This window comes from Desmodus rotundus, chromosome 9 (genome assembly GCF_022682495.2).
Source record: "Desmodus rotundus isolate HL8 chromosome 9, HLdesRot8A.1, whole genome shotgun sequence".
Taxonomy (NCBI): Eukaryota; Metazoa; Chordata; class Mammalia; order Chiroptera; family Phyllostomidae; genus Desmodus; species Desmodus rotundus.
In genome coordinates this window covers 5,824,331-5,843,191 of record NC_071395.1, presented here as the reverse complement: position 1 = coordinate 5,843,191, position 18,861 = coordinate 5,824,331, and the positions used below count along the sequence as shown (strand labels likewise).

At 41.2% G+C, this 18,861-nt stretch overlaps 1 long non-coding RNA gene across 1 annotated transcript in view; it reads left to right on the top strand.

The window, feature by feature from the left end:
• The window catches only part of LOC123480623 (uncharacterized), a 95,476-nt gene that overhangs the window by 51,048 nt on the left and 25,567 nt on the right, over positions 1-18,861 (top strand). The window contains exon 2 of the long non-coding RNA XR_006656708.2: positions 8,820-8,887. This is a non-coding gene — a long non-coding RNA (uncharacterized lncRNA). The remainder of the gene's footprint in view (positions 1-8,819; positions 8,888-18,861) is intronic.

Here is an 18,861-nt window from a genome sequence, read left to right as displayed (position 1 = left end):
CCAGGGTACAGACATCCCGAGGTCGGGATGCTATTCGAGGGTGTTCCATGGAGCCTTGACATCTCTTTCAGTGCGTCAACTGTCAAAGCCTCTGTCTCTCTTTCAGGGAAAGTGAATCCCATCTCCATGTGGATGGGAAACCAGGAGGAACACAAAGTCTAGCCTCAATTGTAGGGCCTGGCTGTACATTCACACCTCCAGTCCCCTCGATGTCACTTGCGGCTTGGTCACTCATCCCTGAGCAATTAGGACATACCCGTGTGTGCCCACCTATTGCCCAAGCTGTCCTCTCTGCCTGGGAGGCTGGCTCTGCTTTTCTCGCTTAAGCTTTCTCTGACCCTCAAGGTGTTAGTCAAGCTGCTTCCCAACTGACCCTTCTTATTTTAGAATTCCCGTTACATTTGAGTTAGTGTCAATCACTCAGTTACCAGTTCTGTCTTATGAGCTGGGCTTTTTCCTCCCCAGAATTTCTTGGAGGAAAGGGATCATGTATGTGTTATACTGCATTGTCCTTTGTCCATAGCTTTTAATATAATAGCAGATATGTTATATGTGATTATTAGATGGAATAGCTATGATTTAAGAATCATGAAACTAAAGGATAAATGTATTGGATACATACATCTATCCATGATTGTTTTCATTCTAACTTTAAAACTCACGATACCTTGCTTAAACATAAAGTGTGAATGGATTAGTTGACTATTCAGTAATGTCGTGATTCATAGAATGTCAACCAATGCATTTCAGTTAAAGGAATTTTTAACTCTGAGGTTCAATATCTACTCTTTTTTTGCTAGGATATATTATTGATAATAATGATATTTATGATAGCGAATACTTAAAGTTTACCTCATGTCTAGTACCAGTCTAAGCGTGTTAAGTGTGTATACTTTCATTTAATCCTCACAATAGCACCGCAAAGTAAATAGTAGTATTGTAAATACCATTTTGTAGAAGAGAAAACTGGGTGTGAAGTAACTTGCCTGCAGCTATGGCACTGGGACCTCAGTAGGCTGGCTCCTGCATCTGTGCTGTTAATTGCTATTCTCCTCTGCCTCACCTTCCTGCACTCCCCGCCTTTCTGGTGCTCGGCGCCCCTCACTGTCCAAACTCTGCACCAGAGAGGCTGAGCATGTTCCTGAGCAGCCAGCCTTTCATCTGAGATCTTAATATTCGCCCACAAAATGCAGAGACAGGCTCGAGTTGCATGGGGAGGTTCACTCTAAGGGCAGTGGGTCAGGTAGTTTGATGAGAATTCCTTTTAATCATCATTTCTTTCTATCAGTTATTTGTTACTGTTAACTTAATGCATTGATGAATGAAGTTGGAATAAAATTGCTGGGAAAATGTATAACATAAAGTAAACAATCCCAGAACTTATTCCTCTTCATGCTATAAAGAGCAATTTCCTAATTGGGAAGCAAAAGACTCTTCTTCACTCTGTTACTTATTTAAGGAACCAACTTGTGTTCTAGGACAGAACTGCTATTGAAGGAGGTTGCTCTTTAATGGACTCAAAGGACAAAAGGTTTTTGTTTTCATTGTGTGTGTGTCCCTTTTAGTGTAGAGATGTTATTTTCTGAAGTAGTATATGGTGAAATTAAAGCTACAGTTCCCTCCTGTGGTCCAGAGGGATGGTAAGAATTAGAGTTGAGAGCAAATTTGACTCCATGTCCCCAGCGCCAAAGTGTGATTCCAAGGACCCTCCTCCGGGGGGGGGGGGGTGGCTTCTGCCAGCTGGGCTCTGCGAACCAGCTGGGTCACTCGTACGTCAGCCCTGCTGGAGCAGTAGGTGAGGTGCTGCCTGTCAGCAAGTGCCACCGTCCTCAGCAAGTGGAAAACCTGGTTTTCTGCATCAAAATGAGAGGAGCTAAGAACAACTAATGTAAGCCTAGAAATTATTTATTCATCTGTCATACATCTGGGTAACTTCTGCTTTTCGGGTACTGTGGTACCAAGTACCAGTCACAGGAAAAGAATACATGCCACTCTCTGCCCTTTAAGATCTCACCATGTGGGGCTGGGAGGGAAGGAGGGCCAGGGTGAGGGGGCGTTTGCAAACCACTGTTACTAATGACGTAAACATAAAAGTGACACATCTGGGTTGCTGGAGCATTGAGTCATGGGAGCGGAGAAAGGTTTTATGGAGCAGGTAGCCCGCTGAGCTGGGCACACAGAAGATTTGGCCTGTCTGTGTAGACACATGGAGGGGAACTGCTCCCAAGAGGGAATGGGTTGCAGAAAGGCGCCAAGGTGTGACACAAAGGGTTTCCCTGGGACACACAAATGCAGAAATGCTGTTCCATTTTGTTAGGGCCGGTAGTTCTTATTAATTTAGAAGGCTTGATGTGCATTGCTTACCTCATCTTCAAAACTGCCATCTGAGAGTGTGTGTTGGGGGTTCAACATCAGGTTTGAGGTACTTCACATGAGAGGTCGTCCCGGTGACAGGCTGGCCTGGGCATTTCCAGGGGCACATGCGGAATGCAGGGGCTCCTGTGCGGTGGACTCCGGGTGCCAAAGGGCCAGGCCCCTGGCCGCTGGATGAGAGCCCTGGCCTTTGGAGGCACTGAGGTGTCCTTCTCTACACGTCTGTGGCTCTTTAGCATTTCTCTGCATGTTTTTCCTGTTCCCTCTGCTTCAAATGTCCTTCCCTACTTTTCCTGCATGAGAAAGTCTTGTTCTTATTCTGAAATCACATGAAAATTAAATGCTATGCCGTGGAAAACTTTCTCACCTGACCTGTGTGTAGTGCGCGCGTGCACGTGGCTTGGGTGTGTTGGAGAAACATGTATAAAAGCTTTTCTTTTTTTGTTTATAGGGTGAAGTGTTTGAATTTATTTAGTCGTCTGAGTAATCATGAGTCAAGAGAACATCTGACTTTCAGAAACCACAGTCGTCATGGTTTGGTAGTGATTGCATCAGCGTGAGTGTGTGTGTGAGTGAGTGTGTGTGTGTGTACGCAGGGCACAAGAGAGGGGCCTTTCCATTCACGAGTACAACATAAAGAAGACAAAAACATTCTGAAATGTTAATCTGCAGTTTTTCCCCTTCCGTGTTACTCTGCATGTCCCTCGGACCTTCCACCTCTGCAGGACGGGTGCCGTGCTGTGAGCTCGCGCACGAGGTCCCGGGTGTGCAGAGGCAAGTGATATGGCCATCGCCACTGGCTTGATGTGTCAGTTGGCACCTGGATATAGGCGGTTTTTAGAAGTAGTCATTAGCAGGACCCTCTGGGAATCTCCTTCCAAAATGCATACTGTCCTTTACGAGTCTTATTATTTTGCTTGCACAGCAAAGTTATTTTCTTGTTCAACTAAATAGTGACAGGCTATCTGGCTTCTCCAGGACTCCTGCTTTGCCCTGGCAGACAGACAGTGATGGGGTGGCCTGCCGTTGGCACCATAATCGCAGATACGACGTATCACTGCAAATACAACTTGGCTCCTGGGGTTTATTTTAAACTTCCAAAAGAATAGCGATTCAGATTTCTCTTTAGATTGCGATGAACTCGCACCTGAGGAGATAGATTCCAGAGACATTTTGCTGGCAAAAGAGTAAACACTGACTTGCGAATACGGTTGGCAGTGACTTCCAACGTTGGTCCTGTAGTCAAATACATATTGAACTGATCTGTTTATTCCACAAAGTCTGTCACAAGATGAGGCATCAGCCATAAGACTTGCTCCCCGTTCCCCCTCCACTCAAGTAGACAGCCAAGATATTCTGCTGGGATTGTTCTGCTCTCTCTTCAAAGAGCAAGGAACAAGGGGCCTAGAACTATGTGGAAATAACAAAACTGTGCCTTAACATTTCTTATTAAGAGGAACTAGTACATACATAATTAAACGGGCTACTCATAAAAATTCCATGCATTTCCTCTTGAATATAAATGTCTTGAGCTTCCTCACCTTTTTAAATCGTAGTGGTTTTCCACCATCATATATGGCTTATCCTTTTCAATTTCCTGCTCCTAAAGAGAAGTGCTTTTGAAAGTGAAAGGGGTCACGGATGTAGCAAACTTGAAGCATTCTTTGCTCCGTTGATGGTGAGAGTCACATCCCAATGAGACAGGCCGTCCTTGGGCCACTTGGGGTTTTCCTGCTCACCTAACGGACACACCTCAGTGTACCAAACTGGAGCACTGACTGGATGATGGGGTTCATTCACTGGGGGAGGCACCTTAATGGATGCCCTTGTTGGGCCTTTGTGTTCTTATAAAACTACTCATCCCTGCCTTTTCCACCTAGGGGGAATTATAGTAGAAAATTTGTCACCCATGGTCCCCTGTTCTCTGGGGCTGGAAGTAATCATGACAAAGCTCAGCAGAGTGCAGTGGATTCTTCACTGATCTCTTACCTGACCTGCCAACTTATCGGCGTTTTCTGTGAAACATACCGATGACGGACCAGCGCACGTGCATGATTCCCGCACGCCAGCTCCTTTGTGGTATTAGTGCGCGCCTTCGCTCCTATAAAGTTTGAAGTTATTTGTTTATGGTAGTCAGTTGTTTCATTCACAGTTAAGTTCCTGGGAAGCAGATTCTGAGCTGGAGATTAGCCTACTGGGAGCTTATTAGGAAGTGCTCTGGAATCAACACCTGCAGAAGGTGAGGGAAGGAAGCAGGTTTCATCAAAGGGAGAAACTGGGCTGCAACACTGTCGCAAAGGAGGCTTGTCCCCCTCCACCAAAAGCGCAGGGACTGGACCTTAGTTCCCTCATGTGGACCCGTCATTGGCGGTGGGATTACAGATTCCACTAAACCTGTTTATGGAGATTGTAGTTATTGCCAGTACATTTGTTTAGTTAAACATTATTTAAGTCTATGTAAGATACATTCAGAAAGAGAGGACTTTTTCTATTGAGAATACATTGATTGTGTTTTAGAGACTCAAAAATTAAGGTGTTAAAAATCAAATTATATGCAAAGTATGTTTTGTAGGTCATAGATGAACCTTGTGAAATGACAATATTTATAGGTCACAAGTGGTTAAAATTGAATATTTCATACAGAAAACACTAATGTAAGTGGTTAGAAATGTAGAAAGAGTCTGCAACAGAAAATTAGATGGAAGATTATAGACCCAATGATATGGGAATGGTTTCTTTAAAAAATGTGACAAATCAATCAGGGACACATACTCAGGGAAGTCCTTTAACTCTACAACCAGCAACTCATCAAAGGACGCACCCTGGACATCTCATGTTCATGGATCACTACCACCTTTTATTTTTTCTTATCAACCACCAACCACTACTCATAGTCCCATTGATAAGAAGAGGGCTTATACTACACTAGCAGTCTCATCTCTGGCCATTGGCGAGTGGTGGGGGCGGTGGAAATAACCTTCCTACCCTAAAAAGGAAACATCTCTTGCCTAGGGTGATGTTGGCACCTTTACACAACAGAATTCTGCATTCTTTTTCCAAGTTAAGGCCCTCTCTGAGAATCAGGAGGGCTTCCTAGTGCCTGAGCCACCCTGAAGCTCTCTGGATTCTCAGCATCAGCCGTGGGCTAAGCCTGGTACCTCTGGCCTCCTTTGCCGACTCCTTCTTCTGTTCCTTCCAAGTTGCTGATGGATGCTCAGTTTCAAAATAGGGATAGTTCCAGGATCTGTGGAGCCTAATGCTTATACAATTTAGGGAATACTCTCTATGGAAAAAAAAAATACCAAATTACAAATACAGATTTCAGTGTAAAGTGATTATTTAAAATAAAAAGAATTGTAAAAATTACTAACTGAAGAAAACTTACAAACAGTATAATCATCACAAAATTCATAAATATAACATTTTATCAACTGCCTGTCATTCCTCTTTAATACTGTTTTCTTACATTTTTTGCTTACATTCACTTCAATCAAATGAAAACAATTTTATTTTCATTTTTTAGAGGAAAATAGAAGGGTTATCTAGTCTTTCCTCTAGCATGGTTGATTATATATACAACAACTTAGAAGAAAACTCTTATCTTTATAACATTATTGGTAATCTTTTATCAATTTTTCCGATCACTGTCAATAGGAAGTCCTCTATCAAATTTCATATATAAGCTTTCTCCCGGTATAAAAACCTTTTTTGGTACAGTGTCAGATCTTTAATTCCCTTTGATTTCATTCTCCTCAGTGACCAGTTTGTCCCTGATGACATCATTGCAGAGCTTACACTGTCTGAATGTCAAATTTTTATAACATCAGCAACAAAGTATTTTTCCTGTATTTTGTTTGATTCATATCTCTTTATTAATTGAAATTATCACTTTGCATTGAAGCAGAGTTTACCTCTCATACTTTGCTCTGTCCCTAGTTTCTTCCTTTTTTCCTACTTTTTTTCTTAATCTGGGATTTTGACCTACCCCCTATGTGAGGACACAGGTAATTATTTTTTAAAAATGTTTGAAAAAGAACACTCAAGTAGATTCTAGAAGAAAAGTTTGTGATCCAACTATATCAGTATTAAACTGAAAAGAAGTCATAAGTGGAACACCTAATGTATTAGGGAATTATTGAAAACGAAGAGATAGATCCCTCTATTCCCTAAGGCAGACGGTGCTACTCGCATTACTGCTGTGCTTATTAATGAGAAGGTTAATGAGATGAAAAGGCTTCTTCCGCTGAAACTGAGGTGATCATCGCACATCTGGCTTGAGATTATTTAGTGTGGGTGAACAAAGGAAATGTCTCAGAACACTCAGCAACTGTTCCATAAGAACTCCAGACACTGTAACATGATAAATGGATATTTTGTTTATTTTAATTATTGGACAGCATGTTGGATGCCCCCCTCTTTATGTTACGTGAACGTTTCCCTTTTGCGTTCCTTTGGGTTTGGGTCTCCTCCACTTGTCTACTCTCTCAATACGGCAGACCTCCAGTTCCTGATTTTACTTGCTACCCTTAAGTGCTGTCAGACCACTGAATTATTTGATGCCAATGGTAGAAACCACATTCCTGCAAGATTAATGACATGTTGTCATTTCAACCAGCCAGAGATGGGCCAGTACAGGGTAAGGTGCCACATATATGCTCCACCCATTGTCCCTGGGGTTCCCAGCTCCTCCAAGCTCCCGAAGCTCCTCCGAGTTGCGCTCTCTAGCTGATGCTCATGGACATGTTCAGAAACCAGAGGCCATTGTCTGAAATCCCTCTGCGGGAACAGGGAGAGTATGGGCCCTGGACAGGTGGGGAAGAACAGTAACATCAGTATGAAGAAAACACTGCTTCACAGAAAACTGTAATGCAACTGCAATGTGATAACCTTCTTTCTTCTAATAAAACCATGAGAAAATATTTGTTTTTAAAAATATTGCTCTTTACAGACTGGGTTCTTAATTTTGAAAGTGGGTTTTAAATTTCTGTTGTCTGTCCTTTGAACAATTACATCTGGGTCCCCCAAGGGCCTTCTTTAAAGATTCATGTCTGCTCTTAAAAAGCTTAGTAGCCTATGATTTTAAATATTCAGAATCATAGATTAGTCTTTTTATTTGGAAGATAGGATTTTTTTGTCCTTTCTCCACATCTTAAAAGCAGTAACACCAAAACCCAAGTATATACATTTGTTTATGGTATGCAGGTCTTTCTGGGGGGCCCATAAAAACTCTGGCCCCACATTTCCTTGTGAATTCATCAATTTATTACCATAGTTGCATAGTTCTTTTCATTGGCATACAATGTTTTTTCCAAGGTGTACTTGATCATGATTAATGAGCCTCACAAAATCCTAGAGCCTCCAACATCCTGAGTATGTGGCTTATCCTTAACAAGTGTTAATTACTTAAAAAACTTGATGAACCTTACTTTGAAAACTTTTATGCACTTACAGTCTAGAAAGCATTTCTATTAAATGCAAATAAAATTGAAGATAAATTTCTTTTATGTCGCTATCTTTAAATGATTATAGAATAATGCATATACAGAAATAACTTGTGAATGAAAGGTAGAGAAAATTACTTATATGAAAACATCCCTTAAATTAAATAATACTTAAGGATACATTTTCAAAGTAACTTTAGCCAGTTATGCAGAATAGTGTCTTCCAAATGGTAAAGGTTTCAGTATATTATTTCACTTTAATTTTTTGGTCACCAATGACAGTGATACTCAGTGGGACTGTTCTGCTTTATTTTATCCTAAACTGTTCTGATAGGTGTAATCTTCAGGAGGAGATTGAAAAATTTCAAGCAAATATAAATACTTATAACAAAGTTTCCTTTACTTTCTGTATCTCTGTATTTCTTTGATTATGCTAGTGTGGATATATTTTCACGTGAATATTCTGTCTTGGACGTGAGGAGGATGAAGGCTGCACATTGACACATGTCCCTGTGATGCTAACGTGTAAAACTCTCGGCCGTCTTTCACCAACCCGGCAGACACATTACATCATCATGCATCACGACTGCTTACTTTCCATCGTACCTGTATGATGGGGCTCGGATCAATACCTGACCATCACGACTGCATTATCCTACGTTCTAATGCTGTGTTGTTTGAGGGGCCTGTGGTAGTATGCATTTTGTCCAACACAGAACTATGCATATAAATTTTTGAAGCTCTATTTTGTTCAGTTTGGGTTGTTATCCATCTGGAAAGAAAACATTTTTTTAGGGTTTCCAGGCTTGGTTTGCTGATTCTACTATCTAATGATAGAGAACAAATTATGTGCTATACTTGGAAGAAAAACATTAAACTATTTAAACTAGAAAAAGAATGGCAACAGATTTGAAAGGGTCATGAGAACATGAAGAAAGTATTTTATAAAAATCCTTAGTGGGGCTATTTAAATTCCAAAGTATTATTTTTATTTTTCAATTGCAGGTGACATGCAATATTATATGGGCATCCTGTGTACAGCATGGCGATTACCTTCTGAAGCGATCCTCCTGGTAAGTCTAGTACCCAGCTGGCACCGTACATAGTTATTACAATGTTACTGACTATATTCCTTATGCTGTACATTATATCCCCATGCCTGTCCTATATCTGGCAGTTTATCAGAATTAAGTATTAATAAAACTATCTGAGAGGTTGAAATTCAAATGAACATTAATTAGTACATCGTGTTTGTGTTCCTACTTTGAGTCCATCGAAGTTTTGTGGAAAAAACAAGAATGATATATAGTATTATATTCACCTTCCAGGAATTTAACACTCATTTAGTGAGACAAAGTAATCCATAAAAAACAGCATAACCCACCTCTAATGGGCTATATGATGGGAATACATTGCATTGGCCAGTTTTTCTCACAGAAACCTCATCTTTCAAAACATCGGATCCTATCAGTGTGAAAACAAATGATTACCTGCCGAGATATGAGATGACGTGATAGAAAGTATCTTGAATTTGGGATCAAAAGATGTGTAGGCTTCCTCTTATGCCCAAAGTTAGATTCTTTCTGCCTGCATTTTCAACTCCAGCCGTTGCTATAGCAACCAGCTGGGGTAGGTAGGACCTGACAGAACCTTACCTGGGCTGCATGGAGTACCTGTCACCAGGCAGCTTCTCAGCCGCCTCCACATGGGAGAGGTGGGACTCCATCGACTATGCGGGAAGAAGTGCAGCTCAGAAAGTGTCAGAAGTGGTGACGAGGTGGGGAGCCTTTGATCGATGGGGAACGTGAGCTGCTGGATGCGTATTTCCTTCTGCTGTTCCTTGAGCAGCCAGCTCTGAGATGTGTTCTCCACACTCCTCAGGGGAGGCAGCACCCACCGGGATGCAGCGCCAGCTGTCGTCACTGAGCCCAGCTAGACAGGGCCTCCCTGGGCTGGCGTTCCCTTCTTCCCCCCTCCACGTCCCAAGTGCCCCAGTCCTGCTTCTTAGGGTCTACACCCAAACCTTTTTTCTCAGGATCCACTTTTTAGGTTAGGATTAAGACACAGATTAAGACCCTGCCTTTGATAGTTTTTTAGGTGTGTGGACATGGCAAAAAAAAAAAAGCATCTAAACAAACAAAAGAACCCTCACTTCAGGAGACAGCCTAGATTGCCTGGGCTCTTGTTTGTCAATGGCTAGCTGTAGACCTTAGGTGAATTACTTCGACTTTTTGTGCCCTGGTTTCCACATTTGTAAAATGGGGATAAAGCTCATACTTAGATTTTATGGATTGTTGTGATGATTCAGTATAAATCCCTAAGCAGCACCTGACTCACGGTGAGTGAGGCTGAAATGATTTCATTCATGCATAGCACTAATAATAGTGCCAGGCACATTTATGGCTTAAAATAGGGCACATTTATTATTTTACAGCCTGGAGGTCAAGGTGTTCACAGGCTGTACTCCTTCCAGAAGTTCTAGGGGAGAATCCCTTTCTTTGCTCTTCCAGCTTCCACAGGCTGCCAAGTTCCTCACCTTGGGGACCTTCCTTCCAGCTCTTTCAGCTCTTCTTCTGTTGTCACATCCCCTTCCCTGAATCTGACTTCCCTGCTGCCCTCTTACTGAGCTGACCGGGATAACCTCCACATCTCAACATCTTTAATCACATCGGCATGGAAGGTGCTGTGTTCACCAGTCCCAGGAATCAGGATGTGGGTATCTTCGGGGAGCAATTACTCTGTCTGCCCTAGTACTCAACAAAGGTGGCTGGACAAATGCCTCTGAGTCCCCGTTTCATCACTTGTCACAATAAGAAAGATTAGAATCAGAATGGCATGCCATGGTAAGATTAAACAAAAACAGTCCACATTTATTATATAGATTTGTGTCATTACAAAATCTTGCTATAAATCGGGCTTTCAACAGTGTCTCTTAACCTGTGTGCTGCTGCGTAGATGGCTATAGTCCACTGTGCATTAGGCCTGAGCCCTGGGCATACTGAGGGATTTGCAGCTTCCCAAACCCCCGTGGTGCTCAAAACCGGTCCTCACTATGTTGCATTTTTATTCCCTTGTTCTTTTCCTCCCTTGGAAGACTCTAAGCTTCTTGAGGGTCTGTACCTATGTGTAGAGCGAAGTATTGCTCACTGATTTCTGTTGTATGGCGACATAGCTGGCTGCATGTGTGCACCCACGAGTAAAGGCCAAGCACAAAGAATTCCTAAAGGCCAGTTATGAAATCTGATATTGTTTAATCTGGAACTGTTGAAAGACTTGATCATAAATCTCTTGCCTTTAAGCCACCAAACAGTAATCCATAATGTAACTGTTTTAAATATTTTGGGGGTCACGTTTTATATTAATATGCTAGAGAAAGTATTTTAAGAAAAGTGTGCTACAAATCAGCCTTAACTGCTGTGGGCCGAGCATCTAAGTACAGCCCAAGGTTCAGTTCTCTCCTCAGAGAGCAAGTGCAGGGCCGAGGATCTCAGACATTCGTTGTGTGAAGGCTGGAGAAACAAGCCCTTTGAAGCCACTTACCAGGTAACATGCAAATGCGAGCAACCATCGCTGCCACACTCCTTAGCACTGCAGCTCAAATATGCAACGATGTGGGCAGATTAGGGGTGCTGTTGGCAGTCTGGAAGTTTGCCCGGAGTGCCTGGGGTGACATGAGGCTTTGACTGTGCCCTGAAACCGTGTGCCAGAGTACTGGCCAGGAGTTTCCAATTTTAATTTCGTAATGAAATTAGGTGTGAATGTGATGACTGATGTAATGTATGCAGTCCTATCAGATTTATATTTGACATTAATATGTTGCTTCTGGGTACAGTAGTGACTTTCCCGATTTCCCCCCGTCCCTCGGTCTGTTGGAAGGAAGCCACCACAACACCATGATGTCAGGCCAAAGCCCTCTTTCCAGTCGCTGAAATGGCATTTTGTGTAAGTCCCCGCAGTATTTTGTGTGGTCCACAGCGTCAAGTTCAAGCTTTAAATGCCTGTTCTTTTTACTAGTCGTAGTATTCCTCAGTGGAATTGTGTTTGGTATGTGGGAAGTGTCTTTGTATAATTAGTCAAGATTTGATATGCTCAGATTTATAGAATCATTAAAGCTTTAAGATACACTACTTAGGGCTTAGGATGGCAAAACCAGTTTCCGTAACATTGGTCTTCTGTGATGTTCCAAGTTTCCAAGACTTCAAATTCACACGTGAGCAGTTGTAATGGGTGAGTGGGCGCGTCCACTCACTAGGCTACAGTATCCAGATGTTTGGTCAGACACCGGTCTAGGTGTTGCTGTGAGGGTATTTTTTTCCATGTAATTTAATTTTGTCTTAACACGTCTAAAATGTGTGGCTAAAGCTGTCCGTTCCCACATACGTTGTGAAAGTCACGACTGTGCTACATGAACAAAAATGAGAAATCGCATAAATCCGTCTTCATTAGCCCTTAATTCTGAGTTTTATAAACTGCTGAGATTTTATAATTTGAAATTTGAGATCCTAAGCCATGTTATTGTTTTAAGAGCTTCTGCAATGCGAAGCCTACACAGCTGCCCCAAGGAAGACCGAGCAAAAATAAAGGGAGTGACTACAGTTTTCACAGTGCATTAGACCTCAAAAAACACTGAAAGTAAATCAGTTCAGAGATAAAAACATAATCCGAGTGTTAATAAATCTGTTCTCTGGGTACTCAGGACACCGTTCTGAGCCTCCATTCCTTCTCTCCTACTATTCGTAATAAACCAGGGATGATACAGCTCTGCCATAAAGCCTTTCCTTGTCACAGAGCAGAACCCACGCTGCCTTTGAACACATATCCCACTTGGTTTGTTTTTATGGGAATTGCTGCATGCAAATGCAAATGAATAATGCATATTCTGTTTTTATTTCTTGCGAGGGACCGGAATACTTCCATATGAATGACATCACAAAAAGTACAATTCAAGTATATTCTCTGCCCAGCAATGACCACTTAGTGGTCAGACTCTTTCACTCCATCCTTCTTCTTGACCATCGCTTGAATGGACCTAGTGTTCATACCAGAACAACTTTCTCTGGCTGGGTCATCTATGCCTGTATAGTTCCTCACACAAGGCTTCCTGCCATCTGTTTCACATTTTATTTCCATGTATGCTTTCTTGTTTCATCATCTGTATTAGTTTGGAACTAATTCTTGAGTAAGAAGTCATGTTCTTTCCTGAGTCTGTTCTGAGTTGCTAGGGGTTTGGGTATTTGAAAAAGCTCTTTGCTAAAACAGTGAGCATTATGGGTATTAGTGAAAATTATCTTCCTTTGAACATTTTATGCTGAATTATCTTTCAGATTTAGGCTTAACTAATCTTAGACAGTGTTTACTAACCTGATTTAATTTGGAAGTCCATGCCTCTTTAAGAAAATACAGAAGAATTCTATGACATTGCATTATTTGATGGCCACGACTTATTCATGGAGAGAAATTTGGAACTTGTACAAAAGGTTTCATAAAGAACCATTGATAAGCTGGTAACCCAGGCTTTTCTTCTTTTTGTTGGAGAAGTGCAGTGCCCTGGGGCTATTGTCTTCTAAACAGAGAGGTGGAAGTAGGAAGCCTGTCACTTCTTCCCTTTAGCCTGTGACATTCGCATCCAGTAATAAGAGTGACCATAGTGAGGGCCCTGAACATGCAGGGGAACTGGCATTTGCAAGTCTGCACTGCTCACTGAGTTACAGATTGACCAAGGTTTGTATTGTTATGGAAGTTTCCAGGTAATTTTTACAGTCTGTTTAGCCTCAGGAGACTGTTGGAGAAGTTTTAAAGGATGTCAGTGAGCTTCAGACTTGAAGCCTTGGCACTGCCCTGGCCTGCCCGAGGAAACTTGGAAGTACCGGAGGCTGAGGCCCGTGAGTCCTTTGCACTCACCGGAGGCCCTGACAGCTGCGTGTCCCCAGGTGTTCAGGACCAGAGAGGAGAGAGAAGAGCATGAATGCATCCTTTGCTGTCTCTCTCTGAAAGGAGGCCTTGGGCTTTGGAAAGGCAGACAATTCTCCCTAGGAATAATTTATTGAAGTTTTATATCCTCTTTTCAAAATGGTCCTTAATGATAACTAACTCCCCAGGAGATGTTCATTTTTGCTTATGTTGCATTGTAATAAAAAAAGTTATTATTAGACTTGATCATGTTTTCTGGAACCTAAGCACAATCAAAATGTTCCACAATGTTTAAGATGCCTGGATAAGAGAGAAACTGCAGTAGTTAGTTGGGCCACTTACCCGAGCAGCTGATTGCGTTGGTGGAAGGGTGACTTCGGGCAACCATCTGATTGCCCCATGTGGTCCTGGCTCCTGAAGTAGAAAATCACCGCGTTTTAGAGGTGGAAGCGATTTATAAGTAAAAGGAACTGGCTACCTCGGGTCCGTGAACCATGATGTCCTAAGTGCCACTTGCCCCCCCTACCCAAGTATGTGGCTTTTTAAGAAAACATGAGGATCATAAAGAATACCGAGTGGTATGGTCTTGTTAATGTAATTAACTCACTATTGGAAACCAATTAAAATTGCTTTTTCTCTTGTACTATACAAATGTATGTCTCAGTAGTAAAATCATCAACTCCAAGGAACACTTAACCATTTCTCCATTAAACCGAGTGAAGTTTGCCACTTCACGGCCTATTTCTATGCGCGTGACTGCTCCACCATTGAAAAACAGTTTTCAAAGGTTTTTTTTTTTCCCCCCTGGTGCGTAGTCTATTAAACTGTTAAATTAAACAATTCCCTTTGTCATATCTCTGCCGTCAGGTGATGCTAAAATAATAAAACTGTTTTTGCGTAATTCAGCAAAAAATGTAATCCATTTATGTTTGACTGAAGGGTCTCAACTTTAGAATAAATCAACAAGACGTGCTACATGTATAATTATTTCAGGAAACAAAGGAGCCTTTAATGCTGTCCTTTCCATTTATCCTCTTTTCTGGACAATCTCAATTGTTTCCAAGTTGCACGAACTGGCAGAAGTGAACAGTGAAGTGCGGCACCACGGGCTCGTTGGAGTCTCATGGCTGATGGGCCTGGAAGGGTCCTAACTGCTTATCTGCTGCTCCTGGTCGTGACCCAGAGAAGTGTTAGATCAAGATTGTACATATGTGTGTGGACATGCACACTGGATCTGTAATTACAGATGCCTTTGCTTCGGCTCTGCTGAAGATGTTAGTGACACGTGCTGTGACGAAGGGAGAGTGTGCTGTGCGCTCCTCTCTCCAATGGCTGAGATAAGTGACTGTTACTCAGCCCTCACATGCAAACCATCCCGATCTGAAAGCGCTCTGCAGAAGAGGAATGTGCACCTCATTTGGGGGGCAAAGAATTGTACAGAATGTGTCCAAGACACCTGCAGAAAATTAAAGACTTTGCTTCTCTGTATGTGAAATTCTCATGATGTAATTACCCTCCGTGTCAGACATAATACCGCTCCCATTAGACAGAACACATTGAGGGAACATTGAATAGCCTTTTTGTCGGGAGTGTTCCTAAGGATTAATAGGGCTGTCTCTGCAGTAATTGGAAGGTTTCCCCCCACTTTGCATGCAGCCATCCTCACTTGTGTCTTTCAGGTTCATTATTAGGCCATTGCCATTCTATTTGCCATGGGGGCATAAGCATCTTCGTTGTTAACATCTCCTGCCAGCACCTTTGTCTCTCTGGAACGGGCTGCTGCCTTTAACCACTTCCCCTTTTGTGCGGGCCTTGCCTTGCCTCTCTCTTTATGTCTCTCCCTGGTCACAGTGCCAAGCGCTGGCAGGAAAGGGACTCCTTTTCCATGCACCGCAAAGATGAAAGTGACCAAATAGGGCTTGATCGTCGGCTAAAACATCTCACTTTGTTCCAAGGCCCTTTCATCCTTCAGGGAACTTCCTCAGCGGGGATGGAGCCCAGAGCTAATCTTTCTGACTGTGTTTTGGCCTCTGCAGCGTCAATATCCAGTTTATACATCTACACGGCAAACGGTCTCTTTATTTGGATTTCTAGTATGCCTCTAATTACTGCGTGATAAGATTTCTGAGCTGAAAGGAGATGCAGAAATCTGTATCATATTATTTCCCCTGCTTCTCTAGCCTATGGGGCCGTGTTACAGGATTCATAGTAAATTGCCATGAGTTATATTCTATTTGCCAGTGACAATGTTCTGGTTTAGGTTAAAATAAAACTGGACTTAAAAGTACTAAATGTACAATCAGGTCATTGTATGTCAGAATGACTGATTCAGGTGGTGTGTGTGTTGCTAGGGGGAACGTGGGTGGTTGGGATGGAAAAGGAGGAAAAAGTATTCATGTGGGCTAAGGATTCTGAGATTCTCCCTCTTAGATATTCTCCGTAAAGCTAGAGGTGTAGTTTATCAACTTGGCCTTTGAGTGCACATTTGGAGACTTGTGTATTGAATGAAAAATACCAGAATGAAAAGTTTTCTATCAATGACAAGGGCCAGTATAGTTAAATGAGTTTCAGTAAGTCCATGAGAATGAAGAGACACCACCTGCCCCCCATCTCTCTTTGTTTCCAGCGTTAATTCAGGGACTAAGTAAGGCTGTTGCAAGCTGCTCAGCTGACTGAGTTGACTCTTTAAAGACAATTAGACGCTTTAGAAGATTACTGTTGCTGAAATGTTAATGTTAATATATTTTATGCTAATTTAAGATATAATTCCTTTTCTATTTAGAATAACTCAAAGAAATCAAATAGTTGACCCTGGACAATTCTCATTACCTTCTACTTGTGTGTTTCCTATACTTCTTACTGGAGTGTGAGTCTTTAAAGAGAGATATTGCTGGATACCATTTTGTATAGCTCCTGTTTTCCTGCCACAACAGACTTTCAACCAATATCTGTTAAATAGAACTGACTTGGGCACTCACGATGGTTTTCATAAACTGGCATTTCAGCTGGTATGCAGATAATACTTTTCAGTTAGAGAGGGCTTTGCCTCCTTTCAATTTTAAACCAAGTGTTTTTTTCCTGATACTAAGGGTAAAGAAGAAAGACAAATAATAGCCAAGAAAAAATTTAGTTTTAAATATTGATCTTGCAAGAATTTCTTTTAAAGTTTACTAAAATGGTCAATCTTTAATCTGTAATACTGTCCTTGTAGCTTATTTCATATACATACTTATATATAAAATACATAAAATACATTAAAAAATGTAAAAGTTAATATATAGACATATAAATAATAATGTTACATTCTCATTAAAGAGAGCAAAGCATGGCCATTTCAACTTATAAAACTGATAAGAAATCTTTATTGTAATCAAGGATTCAACACAGATAGCTTTTGCTATGCATTTAAATGTAACTTAGTATTTTATATTTAAACACAGAAGTAGAAAGTACATTATACACCATGCCTCACATTTAGTAAGTACTCACTAAAAATGGCAGTTGCTATCGCTATTCTTGTTCCTACTTTTAGGCGTCTGTGGTTTAGGTTATTTAACATTGGACTTGAGCTTATGTTTAGCATATGTCCTGACTCAATATGTCCTGTACTACCTGTGAGAGTTTGGACATTGTTTTTACTTCTAAAATTAAAATTTGCCACTTCTTATGATATGTGAAATCATTTGAAAAATTGTAAAATTCTATTTAATGGGAGAGTATGATCATTTTGAGGATGTTATTTTCTGGTTTCTTTCTACGGCAACATCTACAGTATAACCCAGCTCCTTAGGAAGCACCTTTACCTGCTTATCTCCCTATGCTGAGAGTCTTCTATCTGTGGTTGATAGATTTTTACTAGAATGTATCAATGTATGGTGTGAGACATCAGTTATAAAGTTTATGGGACTGACGTGTTCAAAACGGCTGATTCAGATAAAGGCTTATTCATCCAAGTGCCTACATTTTTGAAATTTGGCCCTGCCTGCTGAGTTCTGGTAGAGAAGCCAGGCTGACAGGTCTACAAGGTAGAAACCCCTCTTTATTGCACTGGGCACACGGCTTTTGCCAGCAGGCCTTGGCCAGGAATCTCTGCCAGCCAGGCTAGGCCCACTGCTGGCCATGAATGGGCTGCTCAGTCTGCAGACCTCCTTGCTTTCTGTCAACTGGCCCCCCAATCAGGGCAGGTTTCAGCAGAGGCCTAATTAGTGGTGGTGACACCTGCCTACCAAAGAGTGATGGAAGACCATCAGCTCGCGTCTCAGAGATCAGTGACTGTCTGGTAGGTTGTGAAAATATTTGGTCATGACTCACCCCCCACTTGGACCAGGTTCAGAGCGGGGAGCTCATTTGTAGTAACTGCCTCCTCTGAATAAAATCCATGATACGATCTAAATATAATGCTCACACCCTCTGCAGTTGTGGTTCTTTCATGGGTTAGTTATTGTATACAACAACATCAATAATTACTCTTTTATTGTGGCATATCTCTTTGTATATGTTTGTTACATGACAATTTGTAAGGAGATGACTGTATTTTTAGGTACATTGATGTTGACATATTCTTTTCCTGCAGCCTATATTTTTCATGCTAATAAAACATGACTTATAAAAACAGAGTGTAAACTTTTTTCTTCATTAATACTTCCAAAGTGAAGCTAGTAATTTTCCTCAGCTTTTTCTAGAAAAATAGTCATTTTATCTTTATTTTTGGTTTTGAATTCATCATATTTTTGGAGGTGACAAAGTTTAATGCAGAAAGCAGTATGCTAATGTTCTTTGACACTTTAATATTTTCTAAGCTTTCTCTATCCTTCCTCTACTTTAACCCATTTAGTGTCATTTTTTCAGTAAAATTTTTCCTTACAACCATTTTTGTTAGATTTTTTGCCTTCTAGCTCAATTCTATTTATCATCCCCTATCTTGTATTGAGGTTACAAAAACTCAAGATGTTCAAAGGAGCAGATAATGTCTATTGCTTAAAATTATTTTTTCATCTAAAATTTCATAGCTTTAAAGGCATATAACATTTTCTTTTAAAACATTTAAAAACACATTGTATGAAAGAGTATATAAATTCACACGTACTGTAAAATTACAAGAAATAAAAGCGACTTCCATGCAGCCACGGTCCAGGTG